Source organism: Lissotriton vulgaris, chromosome 5, assembly GCF_964263255.1.
Source record: "Lissotriton vulgaris chromosome 5, aLisVul1.2, whole genome shotgun sequence".
Taxonomy (NCBI): Eukaryota; Metazoa; Chordata; class Amphibia; order Caudata; family Salamandridae; genus Lissotriton; species Lissotriton vulgaris.
The window spans coordinates 1,113,958,786-1,113,976,186 of NC_141693.1; positions in this window are offsets into that span (position 1 = coordinate 1,113,958,786).

Genomic DNA, 17,401 nt, shown 5'->3' on the forward strand with positions numbered 1-17,401 from the left:
ATCACCTGGATTCAATTTGTGGCACTGTTATTGACGCAGGTCTTGTGCGGCAGTTGAGACCTGATGAGCAACAGAATGAACCACGTCAGCCAGTCCCTTGCAGTAATCTAATTCTGATATCATCCTTGATATTTAAAAGGGCAATGGCAGGAATGCCAGGTAATCTCATAGCTCTGTCCAGCAATATTTCCTGGGGGATAACCCTGTCTTCCTGTCTGGTTTACTCTGGATACTCATTAACACCAATGGTAAAGCGGCTGCTCATTTCAGAAAGGTTGATGTACAGACCTTGGCCAATCAAGAACTGACGGTACTGTTAATTTGCTCAACAATATTAGATGCTTAGGGTCAGTAGCTGCAATGTAATCTCTGTTCAATCTGTAAGGCTGTGCAGATCATCTTCATCATTTCATTGTTGAAGTGTGTTCCTCTAGCTCAAGAGAAATTGGCATGCCGAACCTGGGGATCAAGTCACATAATAACAGCATAGCTATAATAAGACTGTTGCTTCTTCTAGTTGTGTAGATTTCCCCCCATCTTCAGAAGATGCACACAATCACCAGGATATATCTCAACCTGTTATGCAGAGGTATCTTGATGAAATCCATCAGCATCCTGTTAAATGGGCCACCTGATCTCCCTAGGTTTGTTAGAATTACATTTGTTCATTTCAATTTGGTTAGCTGTTGACAAGTTACACACTGATAACAAGTCTCTTCTGATAACAATCTGAATCATGGGTTGTACAATCTCTGCATGAAAAGTCTCACTGTTGCATCTCTTCCTAAATGTGTGTATCCTTTGTAGTATTGTGCCATTAGAAACAACAAGCTATCTGGTAAGACTGGTCTCCCATCTGCTGACAGACAGGTGTCACTTGCATGTTTATCACATCCTGCTTTTACCCAACCATTCTGTTCTGCTTCTGACACATTTTTTGCATCCATTTAAGCTCATCCCAAGTGTCAGTAACTGTAATCAACATTTCAAAAGAACCTTTCTCTATGGACTCACATGTGAAAGTACCATTAAAGAACAGGCTAAAAGTGCAGAGTGCCTGGCTACCGAGTCAGCATATTGGTTGCTCATGGCAAAGTATCCGCTTCCTTCTTGATGGGCTAAGCACTTTACCACTGCAATTTCTTCTGGTAATTGAAGATCATCCAATAGGTTCTTGAAGTAGGTTCCATTCTTGATCGAGGTACCTGAAGATGTAAGAGAGCCGCTGTGACCACAATTGTCTCAAATCATGGACAACACCAAACCCATACTGGCTGTCAGTTAAAAGGGTGACTCTCATTTGAGCAGTCAAACTGCAGGCTATAATAAGAGCAATCAGTTTAGCAGTTCAAAAACCTTTCTAAAGCTATGAAGCGTTCACTACATAATTTATAGTGCACAAAGCATATGTTGCTCTGAGTGTGCCATCATTTTCTCTCAAGCATGAGCCATCTATGAATGACAAATGATCAAGGGTTTGTCTTTAATGTCATGGTGAGGGTTGGTGCACAATTCTGTTACAATCATGTTTACTTTCCTTACAATTAGTATTATCATTTTCAGGTAACAATTGTTTGATTCAGCACTTTGCAACTGTTTAAAACAATATTGTCGGTAGAGAGTTTATTTTGCTCCTATCGGGTTAACCTATTATGGGACATATATTACGTTTGTCTTTGTTCTTGTTCACAGTAAATCTATAGACAGACAGAATATTTATTGTTAAATTAATAAAAATCCTTACAATTAGAAAAAAATACAATTAGTGAATGTCCGCAATACAATTTGCATAAAAGATCAAAAGCGAAGATTGATATCAAAGTTAAAAACAGTTAAAACTTAAACTCTACGATGGACCTCCCCACTAACAACGTAGAGATTTATGGCATGAGCATGGGGGATAGTACATGAAGAGTGAGCCTCAGGCAATGCTTTAAAAGATCATACACGGACCTGCAGCTGTTTCCCAGTCTCTATCATAAATTTAAGACCCCTGCAAGTGAGAATTGGTGATGATCCTCCCAGCCAGATTATAACCGCTTGGCGACATGTTCTTATGTTCAATTTGATTAGGATATCCCGTAAAAATTTTCTTCTAGCCCCCATGAGGGCGGGCGCACTCAAAACAAATGAATTTGGTAACCACAGAGTCTGCATTTTGAGCAAGTGTCATGGGGTTTCCAAGAGGGACTTAGATCCTTGGATTCGTGAAGGCCCATACGGAAATCAATAAGGATCTTTTTTAGGTGTTGGCTGAAATGAGTTGCTAAGTATGCCTGGGGTTGTTGACGTGTATAGGAAGAAATGACTGTCCAGGCATGGCGTCGATGGGTCAATGTTTGTTTGTCTTCCAATAATGACTTTATTTTGGCATTTGAATCTGCAGTTTTGCAGAAACTGGCCTGATCAATTTTTTTGCTCCATGCTTCGAGCAAACCAAGGTCTGAAAGGCAAGTCTGTAGATGCGTGGCCCAGGGCTGGGTAGAGTCGAGATTGATTTCCTGCCAACAAAGATGGTTTAATGAGTCTGTATCAGCTGCGCGGAGTTTGTGGCAGAATTTAACAAACCTTGACTTAGACCTATAGATTTGATTTTGAAGACCAAATTCTAATCGCACCTGGGCTGGCGAGGCACTTTTCAGTAATTTGAATTCAACTTTGTAGATTTTGGTTTGTAAGGTGTTTATTAAAGCAGCCTCCCCTCCAAGCCATGTAACAAGACCATACGATAATGTAGGTAAAATCTGAGCGGCCATTACTTTTAAAAGAAGGAGGAGTCGCCTATATCCGAAAATTAGCATCTGGGATTTGGCTTTTAACACGGCAGAGTGTTCTTTTTTTGAGTTGTCATTGCCTAGGGTGACCCCCAAATACCGGTAGTGTGACTGTACCCCAATGGCTAGATGGTTAAATGTCCAGCTAAATTTAATGGTCTTTCGCTCTATAAGACGTGTTACTTTTGTCTTTTCTCTATTCAATTCCAGATGTTCTTCGTTCAGATAGAGATATAGGGCATTTATCAGCCTTTGCAGACCAATTGGGGTTCCGCTTAAAAGAACAATGTCATCGGCAAACTGGATGATTGGCATTGGTGTGTTAACAAGCTTCGGAGCGTGACTTACTATTTGGCTGAGTTTTTTTCCTAGGTCGGCCAGGTATAGGTTAAATAAACATGGGACCAGGACACAGCCCTGTTTCAGTCCGTCCTCCGTTGGAATTTTGGACGTGAGGCTTGTACCGTGCCCTTGTTTGACCCTTGCCCAGGTATCTGAGTAAAGGAGCATGACAGCATGGAGGACATTATTTTGCAGTCCCCACTCATTGAGTTTTTCCCAAAGCCTCCCCCTACTGACTCGGTCAAAAGCCGCTCTAATGTCAATGAAGCAGCCATATAACCGTTTGTTATTCGTTTTGGCTCTTTCCATCAAGAGTGCTAGGGCTGCAAGATTGGTTATAGTCCCTGTCCCTTTTCTGAAGCCAGTCTGATAACTTGGAATTAGGTGGTTGGTATCTACCCATTCCTGGATCTCCTCCAAAATACATGAAGCATAAAATTTAGCTTCCACATCGATTAATGATATCAACCGGTACTTCAGTGGGGATCTCCTGTCACCCTTCTTGAAGATTGGGTGGATGATGTTACCATTCCACGATGGTGGTTGCTTTTTGCAGGCAAAGACTTGGTTAAACAATCCAGAAAGATGGAGTGCCCAAAACTTAGCGTTATGTTTGTATACTGCGTTGGGGATGCCATTGGGCCCTGGAGCGCCTTCGGATTTGAGATGGTTAATGCACCTTTTGACTCTGTCGCAGGAAAACAATTCTGTCTCAATCTCCAGAGTGTTGAACCTTTCTGTATCAGGGTGGGTTGATAGATTGTCTGTCGGTCCTTTCAAGTAGCTTAATGTTGTGGTAAGGCGATACTGATTTTCTGAGACTGAAAGTTCCCTTTTTCGATAGAGATTTTTTACGTGTGATTTCCAGCTTTGGTTACTAATGCCTGGGTCCTGAGATGTTAGGTCCGCATTGTTTAGTTTATTATCATGCCCCAGAAATCCCTTGAAATTTGCTTTTTGCTGGCTTCTAGCAGTTTTGCCCACATCTCTTCCTTATAATTTGTCTTAGCTTTCCACAACATTTTGCGGTAGTTGTTTCTCATTTCTTAACAAGAAATAAGTTTGATGCGGAGGCCTGAGTGTTGTTCCTTAGTGCCCTCCGTTGTGCCTGGGCTATTTTTCTCTTTACCTACCTTAGTTTGGTATTAAACCAGGGTTCACGTGGGACTAATGGGCCTTGATACAGCGCAGTTGGGACCGAGTGTTTGAGAGACAATTTTTCTAACAAGTTTATCCAAGTTGAAACCAAGTCTTCGTTTCGATCATTTTCATATTGAGAAAAGAAATTGCTTGCGGTTTCGTAGATGGCTTTCGTTCCACAGCCCCTCAAACGCAATTTTCATAAATTAAACTTTTCTGGCTGATCTGAGAGGACAGTCAACTGGGCAGACTCCAACACCCCTAGGTTGATCCAAGTAATTTGTGGAAAGTGATCACTTTCAGATCGTGTTGTGATTTCATAGTCTGCTACTAAGTCGAGCAGGCTAATACTAATTAAAGTAAAGTCAATGGTTGACAATGACTTGCCACTCAAGTACGTTGGTGGTGCTAAAATTGCACCTGTTGTTGCGGGTTTTAAAATTGTTAAACCCAGCGTTGACAGTTTCTTTAAGCTTGATGGGTTAAGCTTTCCCCAAGAATTTTGCCTTGGGGTATGTGTGTTTAGGTCTTCGTAATTTAGATTAGAGTTGAAGTCGCCTGATAGTATCAACAAACTTTGAGAGTTTGATTTCTGGAGTGTTTTTTTGAGAGTGATGAGGAGGGCCATTTTCTCTTTTTTTTTTTGTTTTATCAGGATGAATGTAGATATTTATTAGTAGCAGTTGGAATTGAGGTTTTATGGAGATCTTGTTACCTGAACCCAGTTTAATCCCACGTCCTGTGATTCTAGCTCCCAGTTTAATCTCTGCGAGATGTATGTGGATAGACCTCCACTAGGATGGCCAAACTTGGACTTTCTCTCGGCGAGGATATGGTGCTCGGTGAAGCCGGGAATGGCGGGGGGTACTAGGTTCCAAGTCTCTTGTAATAAAAGGATATCATATTTATGGAAAAAAAAGTTGTGTCTCACTAACTTGGTCCATACTGCTATAACCGTGGATATTCCAACTGCAGATGCCTATTTTAGACATATTAACCCTATCCTTAGGTGTAAATTTGCACTGTATGCATTGAGGTAGTTGTTCCTATTTTTTAGGAATACTCTTGGTTTAGGGTTAAATGGGAGTGGGCGGAGAATGGAAGTCCAGAGGGACGGTTTTTACATATGAGCGGAGCACTCAGGGGGTGCCTCCAGCCAGTCGGACCTAGTCAGAGTGGCCTAGGATGCCCCCCCCCGGGCTCTTACTTGGCAGCTGCATCTACCGACAGCCGCGGTCGTGCTTGTTCCGGGGCCTATACTTGGGCGACCTCTCTCCCTCAACTTCCCGAAACGAAACGGTGGGGCGGTGGGGGAGAGGCGGCGGGGCGGCAAAGATGACAGGCAGATGAGCTTCAATCAGCAGCAATGACAAATGGCTGCTAGGTTGCACTGCTGTTTGCTCACTTTCGCCTACCCCCTTGCAAAGCGTTGGGCACCAAACCCCAACACCAAACACCGATCTCCCCGCACCTCGGGCCTCGGGCACACCGCTCCTCTCCTTCCTCCTCACCTTCAACCGGGCGCCGAGCAAGCAGGCAGACAGACAGGCGGATCCGTGCGTGAAGCGGGTCGGGACTGGTCAGAGCAGAAGCCGGCCTCCGCCTCTCGGTTTTCCGCGGCCTCCGCAGCAGTTGAGGCGGTGAGGACTGGGAGTTTAGGTTAGGAACCGTTGGGAACTGGCTTACCGCTGCCTGCCTCGATGCCTCTGCTTTCCACAAACTGTCGAATGCACTGACAAGCACTGCTGTTCGAAAACTTCCGTAGCCTTCCACCCATAGTAAATCTATAGAGTGAGGGACCATGACAGTTAATGGGTATCCCATCACTATGTTCTCACTCTTTTCCAGACTAGTACTTATCACAGCCATTGCTTTAAGGCAACCAGAAAGTCTTGCCACTACAGGGTCAAATGTGGTAGAAAAATAGGCAATAGGCTTTTGTGATACTCCATGTGTTTGTGTCAAAACCATGAGAGTGCACTCATCTCTCGCGCTGCAAAACAGTGTGAATTATTTTGTATAATCTAGCATTCCTACTGCCAGGGTGTTGCTCAATGTTCTTTCTACTCCAAGAATGGTATTGTACATTTGTTGTCCCATGGAATCAGATTAGACACATCTCTGTGTGTCAGCCTCAGTAGACGAGTTGCCGTCAAGGAAACGATTGGTATCCACTGTCTACCATAGCCAAACATTCCCAAAAACAATTTGCTGTCTGTCTAAGTTTGAGGTGGATTCATCTGCAAAAATGCTTCAACTCTCTCTGGTGACACTTTCCTAGCTCCTTTCTTCGGAATGTGTCCCAGATATTGAACCTATTTTTGTCAATATTGCAGCTTCCCTGGATAAACCTTTGGGCATTTTTTTTAACGCCATATTTACAAAGTGATGCTAGACCCCTTCAGCATCACTTTTCCACAGCTAGTGCCTATTATTTCAAGGCCAGTTCTGCTAACGGTATTTTCTGAAAATGATATGCAAGGTAGGTGTTCCCTCAGAAAGACATTTGCAAAACTGATCCTGCCATATGTACAAGGATTTTTGGAAACACTGCTATTTTTCCAAAAATACTGCTAGGTCCCATTAGTTACAGTTTTTTACCACTAGGGAAAAGCTGGTCTTAAATATGACCGTGACAAACTGGTACAGAAGCAGACCAGACCCAAAACCATTTGGCAAGCTCAACTATGCCATGGATCTACTGCTATTGCAGCTAGGAGCACCAATGAGACCACCATCACAGAGGCAACTCAGGAGAAGGGAGCAGACATGCCCCCAGAGGATTACCCTCATTGACCTCAGGTAGGAGGAAACCATTGCTCATTACATGCTCAGGACAATTGTCCACCTCCTGTACAAGATTGCACCAAGGCTGCAGCAAACGTTGCGCTGTACCAACATACCTCCACAAGCCAAGCTACTGGCTGTAGTACGCATACTCATGTCTGGAACTTTTCAATCCAACATAGCCAGAGTAGTAGAGGTATCCCAGCATCCTTCTCCAGGTTCCTCCCCACCATCCTGGATGCCATCATAATCCTCACACCCCAACACAGTGCAGCCACAACAGGAGAACAATCTGAACTTTTATGCAATTGCAGGATTCCCACGTGTTAGTGGCAATGGACTGCACACATGTGTAACTTATGCCTCCAGCATCTACCTCCCAAATCTACTGCAACAGGAAGCACACCTGTTCAATGAATGTGCAGGAAATTCCGGACCATCAGAGCCTTTTCATCAACGTCATTGCCAAGTACTCGGGCAGTGCACATGACTCATTTATCTTCCGGCATTCCACCATCAATGAGCGTTTCCAGAATGGGACCTATGAAAGTAGCCTGCTGGTTGGTAAGTTCTTCTCAAGCACATGGCAGACCACAAGGCAGTCAATCATGTAGGAATACATTTACTTATCAGTCTTGGGTTGAATAAGACAGAGAAAACGTTGTTGGTGGGTCCCACTATACTTGTCCCATACTATATGACATATAGGCAACACATTTTCTACAATCACACATGTCAACACTGCTCACGCCACTTTGGGCCACATGATGTTCTGGTGGAGCAGCTACCCAAATCATGTCAATGTGGCATTGCAAGGCATCATAGGTATGCAGTAATGGAAGCCACAACAAAGTGCATCTATCATTCACCCTACGTTAACCCTTTCGATGCTCATGACGAGCTCAGCTCGTCATGAGGCACGGTTGAGCTGTGCTTATGACGAGCTGAGCTCGTCATGAAACTATAGTATTCAAGCAAGTTCAGCACAGGAGGGGAAAAGTCACAGCAGCCAAGGTGTTAATGAGGTCTGGCTTGGACTTGCGATGGTCGTTCCCATTCAGCACCAATGAAGATCACACAAATTTACACACATCCTATGTACAGGAACCCTGCAAAAGTGTGCAAGCAATGTGCCTTTGAAGGGGAGGTGAAAAGAGGATACGTAATCACATCTCATTCTCATGTCCAAATATTGAGTCCAGCACTCCGCATGATATATTGAAGAAGGGAATATCACAGATTGCATGAAATTGGTGCTGGAATGTGTCCCTTAAAGCATGACGTTGTGTCTGGATGCTAAGCCGACACACATGCACCATGGTGTTGCAGCAAATTAATGATGGACAGAACGCCTGACAATGCAAATATTCTCCCCCAGTCAAAAGATCTGGGTTAAATCCATAATTCTTTTGCCCACAATGCCGCCCCAATTTGGACCCAGCCATATGTAAATCAGTCTTGACCCGGTGCCCCATGGGAACAGTCAAGACCGAATTGCAGGCCAGGTCCACCCTGCACCGGAAACAATCATCCTGGGATTGTTTCAGGGTATGTGGACCTTCTTCAGCCAGGCTAGCTTGAATACAGTGACACAGTAAGCAAGGGTCCAACTTCTCTGCATACCCATCCCACTTAAGGCGAAAAGTGTTACAGCCAACAAATGATGGACAGAATGCTGACAATGCAAACATTCTGCCCAGTCCAAAGATCTGGGTTAAATTAATCGTTATTTTGCCCAATACTCCACCCCAATTTGGACCCAGCCATATGCAAATCAGTTCGGACCCTGTGCCACATGGGAACAGTCCTGACCTAACTGCCAGGCCCTACCTGGACTGGACACAAGCATCCTGAGACCGGTTTCAGGGTATGTCAACCTTCTTCAGCTAGGCTAGCTTGAATCCACTGGCACAGTGAGCAAGGGAATACAGTCTGGGCATACCCATCCCACTTAGGGCGAAAAGTGTTACAGCAAACAAAGGAAGGACGGAATGCTGACAATGCAAACATTCTCCCCCAGCCCAAAGATCTGGGTTAAATCCATCGTTCTTTTGCCCACTACGCCAGCCCAATTTGGACCCAGCCATATGCAAATCAGTCTTGACCCTGTGCCCAATGGGAACAGTCCAGAACGAACTGCCAGGCCAGGCCCTCACTGGACTAGAAACACGCATCCTGGGACTGGTTTCAGGGTAGGTCACCCTTCTTCAGCCAGGCTAGCTTGAATCCAGTGGCACAGTGAGCAAGGGACCAACAACTGGGCATACCCACCCCACTTAGGGCGAAAAGTGTTACAGAAAACAAATGATGGACAGAATGCTGACAATGCAAACATTCTGCCCAGTCCAAAGATCTGAGTTAAATTAATCGTTATTTTGCCCAATACTCCACCCCAATTTGGACCCAGCCATATACAAATCAGTCCGGACCCTGTGCCACATGGGAACAGTCCTGACCGAACTGCCAGGCCCTACCTGGAATGGAAACAAGCATCCTGGGACCGGTTTCAGGGTATGTCAACCTTCTTCAGCTAGGCTAGCTTGAATCCAGTGGCACAGTGAGCAAGGAACTACAGTCTGGGCATACCCATCCCACTTAGGGTGAAAAGTGTTACTGCAAACAAAGGAAGGACGGAATGCTGACAATGCAAACATTCTCCCCCAGCCCAAAGATCTGGGTTAAATCCTTTGTTCTTTTGCCCTCTACGCCAGCCCAATTTAGACCCAGCCATATGCAAATCAGTCTTGACCCTGTGCCCAATGGGAACAGTCCAGAACGAACTGCCAGGCCTGGTCTTCACTGGACTAGAAACAAGCATCCTGGGACTGGTTTCAGGGTAGGTCACCCTTCTTCAGCCAGGCTAGCTTGAATCCAGTGGCACAGTGAGCAAGGGACCAACAACTGGGCATACCCACCCCACTTAGGGCGAAAAGTGTTACAGAAAACAAATGATGGACAGAATGCTGACAATGCAAACATTCTGCTCAGTCCAAAGATCTGGGTTAAATTAATCGTTATTTTGCCCAATACTCCACCCCAATTTGGACCCAGCCATATGCAAATCAGTCCGGACCCTGTGCCACATGGGAACAGTCCTGACCGAACTGCCAGGCCCTACCTGGACTGGAAACAAGCATCCTGGGACCGGTTTCAGGGTATGTCAACCTTCTTCAGCTAGGCTAGCTTGAATCCAGTGGCACAGTGAGCAAGGGACCCCAGTCTGGGCATACCCATCCCACTTAGGGTGAAAAGTGTTACAGCAAACAAAGGAAGGACGGAATGCTGACAATGCAAACATTCTCCCCCAGCCCAAAGATCTGGGTTAAATCCATCGTTCTTTTGCCCACTACGCCAGCCCAATTTGGACCCAGCCATATGCAAATCAGTCTTGACCCTGTGCCCAATGGGAACAGTCCAGAACGAACTGCCAGGCCAGGCCCTCACTGGACTAGAAACACGCATCCTGGGACTGGTTTCAGGGTAGGTCACCCTTCTTCAGCCAGGCTAGCTTGAATCCAGTGGCACAGTGAGCAAGGGACCAACAACTGGGCATACCCACCCCACTTAGGGCGAAAAGTGTTACAGAAAACAAATGATGGACAGAATGCTGACAATGCAAACATTCTGCCCAGTCCAAAGATCTGAGTTAAATTAATCGTTATTTTGCCCAATACTCCACCCCAATTTGGACCCAGCCATATACAAATCAGTCCGGACCCTGTGCCACATGGGAACAGTCCTGACCGAACTGCCAGGCCCTACCTGGAATGGAAACAAGCATCCTGGGACCGGTTTCAGGGTATGTCAACCTTCTTCAGCTAGGCTAGCTTGAATCCAGTGGCACAGTGAGCAAGGAACTACAGTCTGGGCATACCCATCCCACTTAGGGTGAAAAGTGTTACAGCAAACAAAGGAAGGACGGAATGCTGACAATGCAAACATTCTCCCCCAGCCCAAAGATCTGGGTTAAATCCTTTGTTCTTTTGCCCTCTACGCCAGCCCAATTTAGACCCAGCCATATGCAAATCAGTCTTGACCCTGTGCCCAATGGGAACAGTCCAGAACGAACTGCCAGGCCTGGTCTTCACTGGACTAGAAACAAGCATCCTGGGACTGGTTTCAGGGTAGGTCACCCTTCTTCAGCCAGGCTAGCTTGAATCCAGTGGCACAGTGAGCAAGGGACCAACAACTGGGCATACCCACCCCACTTAGGGCGAAAAGTGTTACAGAAAACAAATGATGGACAGAATGCTGACAATGCAAACATTCTGCTCAGTCCAAAGATCTGGGTTAAATTAATCGTTATTTTGCCCAATACTCCACCCCAATTTGGACCCAGCCATATGCAAATCAGTCCGGACCCTGTGCCACATGGGAACAGTCCTGACCGAACTGCCAGGCCCTACCTGGACTGGAAACAAGCATCCTGGGACCGGTTTCAGGGTATGTCAACCTTCTTCAGCTAGGCTAGCTTGAATCCAGTGGCACAGTGAGCAAGGGACCCCAGTCTGGGCATACCCATCCCACTTAGGGTGAAAAGTGTTACAGCAAACAAAGGAAGGACGGAATGCTGACAATGCAAACATTCTCCCCCAGCCAAAGATCTGGGTTAAATCCATTGTTCTTTTGCCCACTACGCCAGCCCAATTTAGACCCAGCCATATGCAAATCAGTCTTGACCCTGTGCCCAATGGGAACAGTTCAGAACGAACTGCCAGGCCTGGTCCTCACTGGACGGACTAGAAACAAGCATCCTGGGACTGGTTTCAGGGTAGGTCACCCTTCTTCAGCCAGGGTAGCTTGAATCCAGTGGCACAGTGAGCAAGGGACCAACAACTGGGCATACCCATCCCACTTAGGGCAAAAAGTGTTTCAGCACACAAATGATAGACGGAATGCTGACAATGCAAACATTCACCCCCAGTCCAAAGATGTGGGTTAAATCCATTGTTATTTTGCTTACTACGCCAGCCCAATTTTGACCCAGCCATATGCAAATCAGTCTTGACCCTGTGTCCCATGGGAACAGTCCAGACCGAACTGCCAGGCCAGGTCCTCCCTGGACCGGAAACAAGCATCCTGGGACCGGTTTCAGCATATGTCACCCTTCTTTAGCCAGGCATACCCATCCCACTTATGTCAAAAAGGGTTACAGCAAACAAATGATGGACGGAATGCTGACAATGCAAACATTCTTCCCAGCCCAAAGATCTGGGTTAAATCCATTGTTCTTTTTGCCCACTATGCCACCTCAATTTTGACACAGCCGTATGCAAATCAGTCTTGAGCATGTGCCTAATGGGAACAGTCCCGACTGAACTGCCAGGCCAGGTCCTCCATGGACCGGAAACAAGCATCCTGGGACTGGTTTCAGGGCATATCACCCTTCTTCAGCCAGGCTAGCTTGAATCCAGAGGCACAGTGAGCAAGGGACCAAAGTCTGGGCATACCCATCCCACCTAGGGCGAAAAGTGTTACAGCAAACAAATGATGATGGAGTGCTGACAATGCAAACATTCTCCCCAGTCCAAAGATCTGGGTTTAATCCATCATTCTTTTGCCCACTACGCCAGCCCAATTTGAACCCAGCCCGGCGCAAATCTGTATTGACCCTGTGCCCCATGGGAACAGTCCAGACCGAACTGCCAGGCCAGGTCCTCCCTGGACCGGAAACAGGCATACTGGGACCAGTTTCAGGGTATGTCACCCTTCTTCAGCCTGGCTAGCTTGAATTCAGTGGCAGAGTGAGCAAGGGACCAACGTCTGGGCATACCCATACCACTTAGGGCAAAAAGTGTTACAGCAAACAAATGATGGACGGAATGCTGACAATGCCAACATTCTTTCCAGTCCAAAGATCTGGGTTGAGTCCATCGTTCATTTGCCACCTACGCCACGCCAATTTGGACCCAGCCCTATGCAAATCAGCCTTGACCCTGTGCCCCATGGCAACAGTCCAGACCGAACTGCCACGGTGCAAGGGAGGTGTTGGCATTATTGACTATCATGTAATGTTGCTAATGTGGACAAACTTTGGATGCGCTGCATGTCAACTAAAGAAATAAGAACAATTGATAGACAGAATGCAGAACAATGTAATACATTCACCCAGGTACAGAGATCTGGGCCTAAATCCACAGTGTTTTGCTCCCTATGCCATTCCAGTTTGAAACCTGCCATATGCAAAGCAGTCTTGACTCTGCACCCAATGGGAACAGTCCAGCCAGACTGCCAGGGCAGGTCCTTCCTTAACTGGAAACAAGAATCCAAATACCGGTTTCGGGTTTCAAGCCTCACCAGCCAGGATAGCTTGACTCAAGTGGCATGGAGAGCATGGGACCCATGTCTGAGCATACCCGTCCCACTCAGGGTGACAAATGCAAAAAGAACAATTGATGGACAGAATGCAGAAGAATGTCATACATTCACACAAGTACAGAGGTCTGGACCGAAATCCATCGTTATTTTGCTCCCCATGCCATTCCAGTTTGAACCCAGCCATATGCAAATAAGTCTTGACCCTGCAACTGCCAGGCCAGATCCTCCCTGGACTGAAAAAAAGCATCCAAGGACCGGTTTCAGGATTTCACCCCTCATCAGCCAGGATTGCTTGACTGCAGTGGCATGGAGAGCACAGTCTGAACTGGGGTGGCGAAGTGAGCTAAAGTATGATGATGGATTCTACCCAGATCTGTGACTGGTGGTGAGTGTTTGAAAAGTTTTAGCACTCCATCCATCATCTCCTTGTGTTTGCTTTGTATGTCAACTGAAAGCACATTCCATCACTTTATTTTAAATGCAGGTTTGCTCTGCCCTTTTTCACTTACATAGATGCCCAGTGGCTACAAATGATATATGAGGCCCTGTGTGCACAATCAATTGTTTCAAAGACCCTCACATATGTAATAACTAGACAAAGACAATCAATCAATCAATCAATCAATGCACTTGGTCTCAAGGTGCTGGGGGGGTGCTGTTACTGATCGAAGAGCCAGTTCTTGAGGAGTCTTCTGAAGGCCAGTAGGTCTTGGGTCTGCCGCAGGTTGGTGTGGGGGTTGGAGAAGGATCTGTCGCCGGCAGTCGTTCTTCTGATGTGGGGGACTGTGGTGAGGGCATGGCCAGCGGAGCGGAGCTGGCGGGTAGCGGTGTAGAAGCTGAGTCGTCTGTCGAGGAATGCTGGGCCAGTGTTGTGGAGAGCTTTGTGTGTGTGGATGAGGAGCTTGAAGGTTATCCTCTTGTTGACGGGGAGCCAGTGCAGGTCTCTCAGGTGGGGTGTGATGTGGCTGTGGAGGGGGATGTTGAGGATCAGACGTGGTGAGGCATTCTGGATGCGTTGCAGTCGTCTCAGGAGCTTGGCCGACATTCCTGCATAGAGGGCGTTTCCGTAGTCCTGCCTACTAGTGACGAGAGCCTGGGTGACTGCTCTTCTAGTTTCGTGGGGATCCACTTGAAGCAATCGGAGGGTGTTGAAGCAGGATGAGGATACGGCGTTGACCTGCTTAGTCATGGAGAGGGTGGAGTCGAGGATGATCCCTAGGTTGCGTGTGTGGTTGGTGGGTGTCGGGCTGTTCCTAGTGTTGTCGGCCACCAGGAGTCGGCCCAGGCTGAGGGGGTCGAGCTGAGGACGAGGACCTCCGTCTTGTCTGAGTTCAGTTTCAGCCGGCTGTTGCTCATCCATTTGGTGATGGCCTTCATTCCTTCGTGGAGGTTGGTTCTGGTGGTGTGAGGGTCTTTGGTGAGGGAGAGGATCAGCTGGGTGTCTTCTGCATAGGAGATGATTTTGAGTTTGTGCTGTTGGGCAACGTGGGCGAGGGGTGCCATGTAGATGTTCAACAGCTTTGGGCTGAGGGAAGAGCCCTGTGGTACGCCCCGGATGATCTTGGTGGCACTGGAGTGGAAGGGGGAGGCGGACGCTCTGAGTTCTCCAGAGAGATAGGATGTGGTCCAGTTCAGGGCCTTCTCTTGGATCCCGGCGTCATGTAGGCCTGTTCGTAGTGTGCGGTAGCAGACCATGTCGAATGCGGCTGACAGGTCCAGGAGGATGAGGGCCTCTGTTTCTCCATTGTCAAGCAGGGTCCTAATGTCATTGGTGGCCGCAATGAGGACGGTTTTGGTGCTAGGGTTGCTGCGGAAACCGGACTGGTATGGGTCCAGGATGCTGTTCTCCTTGAGGTAGTGGGTCAGTTGTTTGTTGATGATTTTCTCAGTGACCTTCACCGGGAACGGGAGCAGGGAGATGGGTCGGAGGTTCTTGAGGTCCTTGGGGTCTGCCTTGTGTTTCTTGAGTAAGGGGTTGATATCGGTGTGCTTCCAGCTTTCCAGGAAGGTTGCTGTCTCGCAGGAGATGTTGATTACTTTCCGGAGATGGAGTGTGATGGCTCTGCAGGCTTTGTTGAAGATGTGGTGAGGGCATGGGTCTAATGGTGATCCGGAGGAGATCGTGGTCATGGTCTCGCTGGTGTCCTCGTCGTTGATGCTGGTCCAGGTACTTAATTCCTGGCTGGGTTTCTCTTCATGGTGGGAAGGAGGGAAGTAGACCGTTGCTTCATGCTACATCCTTTTGTTGTAAGGCTCACTCTTCACTGCCCCGCTCACTGCTCCGGTCAATCAGGGCTCAACGTACGCTGACTCAGCAGCAGGCACTTCAGATGCGGGGTGGTCTCCCGATTTGCTCTATTTTTTATTTCACCATAGAACTGGCACAGCTCTGCAGCATTTCCTTCACCCTGCGGGCTCACCACACGCCCATAGGCAAACAGGTGTTTCCTATGCCTGCTAGCAGGAGGTGCCCTCAACATGGGCTGCTCTCTCCCCCTTTACCACCAAGGCGGCTACACACACTGGTTCACCTGTTCATCACTAATGTAAAGTAGTGGGGCCATAGGCCCCTATGCATATATCATCTATGACACAGACACAGGAACTTAATTTGATTTGATTTGATTTAGGATTTATAAAGCCCATGAATCACCCGCCAAGGGGTATCTACATGCTCACAAACTGATTAGACGGTCAGAAACAGGGGAGTAGGTTAGAGCAATATATTCTTCAAAAGCCCACGGAACTGCAGGAGATCAGACCAATCCCGCAAATGGATTGGAAGTTGGTTCCAGAAGGTAGGGGCTAAGTGGAACAAGGCTTTCCCGCCTAGCTGAGCTTTTTTGCAGCATGGAACCACAGGTAGAGATTTGGTCCCTCAGAGTAGTGTACTAGGAGGCTGATATTTTTTGAATTTCTCTGCCAAATAACCGGGGCCTTTGTTGTGTCGGGCTTTATGTACAAAGCAGCAAATCTTGATGCAGATTTGCTTCCGCTCTGGCAGCCACTGCAGTCTCTGCAAGAGGGGAAGAGAGGGGGTGAGGGCAGGAGCATTGGAGACCAGTTAGACAGCCGTGTTTTGGACCACTTGCAATTTGTTCAGTGATGATTCACTGGTTGAGATCAGCACCGCATTGCAGTAGTCTAGTTGACTTAATACTAGTGCTGGGATCAGGGCTTTACGAATGGACAATGGAAAAAAGGGAAATAGTCTAGGGCATGGAACCAGATGCCAATGGTGGCAGAAGCCTGCTCCTTAATAATTAGTTTCTGGTCCATGCTGACCCCTACATTTTTGACTACCGTCTTTGGCTCAGGTGCAGGTCCCATTTCTGTTGTCCACCAGCTCGGGGACCATCTCAAAGGAGCATCACCAAACAGCATAATTTCTGTTTTTCCCACGTTGAGTTGAAGGAAATTTAGCCTCATCCAGCTGGCAATGGCTTTCATATGTTTTGAGAAGATGGACTGAGCATTAGGGTCATGTTTATCAAAGGATAGCAAAGGAGCTGAGTATCATCAGCATAGGACTTGGGTATAAAACCTAACTTCCTGAGTAAACCTGCCAAAGGAGCAACATAGATGTTAAATAAAGTGGGACTGAGATAGGATCCCTGTGGTACTCCTTGGGTTAGTTTTGTTGTCTCAGAATGGAAGGAACCTAGATTGCCAGTCTGGGTTCTGTGCGTGAGAAAACTCAACATCCATTGTAAAGCTATTTCTTGTATCCCAATCTCACTGAGTGCCCTGAGCAGAATTTGGTGAGAGACAGTGTCGAAAGCCGCTGACAAGTCAAGCAACACAAGTAGAAGTGCCTGTCCATTGTCCAAAGCCTGTCTGATGTTATCTGTGATGGCAATCAAGGCTGACTCAGTGCTGTGTCTGGGTCTAAAACCAGACTGAGATGGATCAAACAACCGGATTCGTCGACAAAGTCTGAAAGATGTTTATTATTATGTTTTTCTAACAACTTGCTCAGGAGAGGTAACAGTGAGATAGGACGGCAATATGTCAAATCATCCATAGGGGCCTTAAGGTTC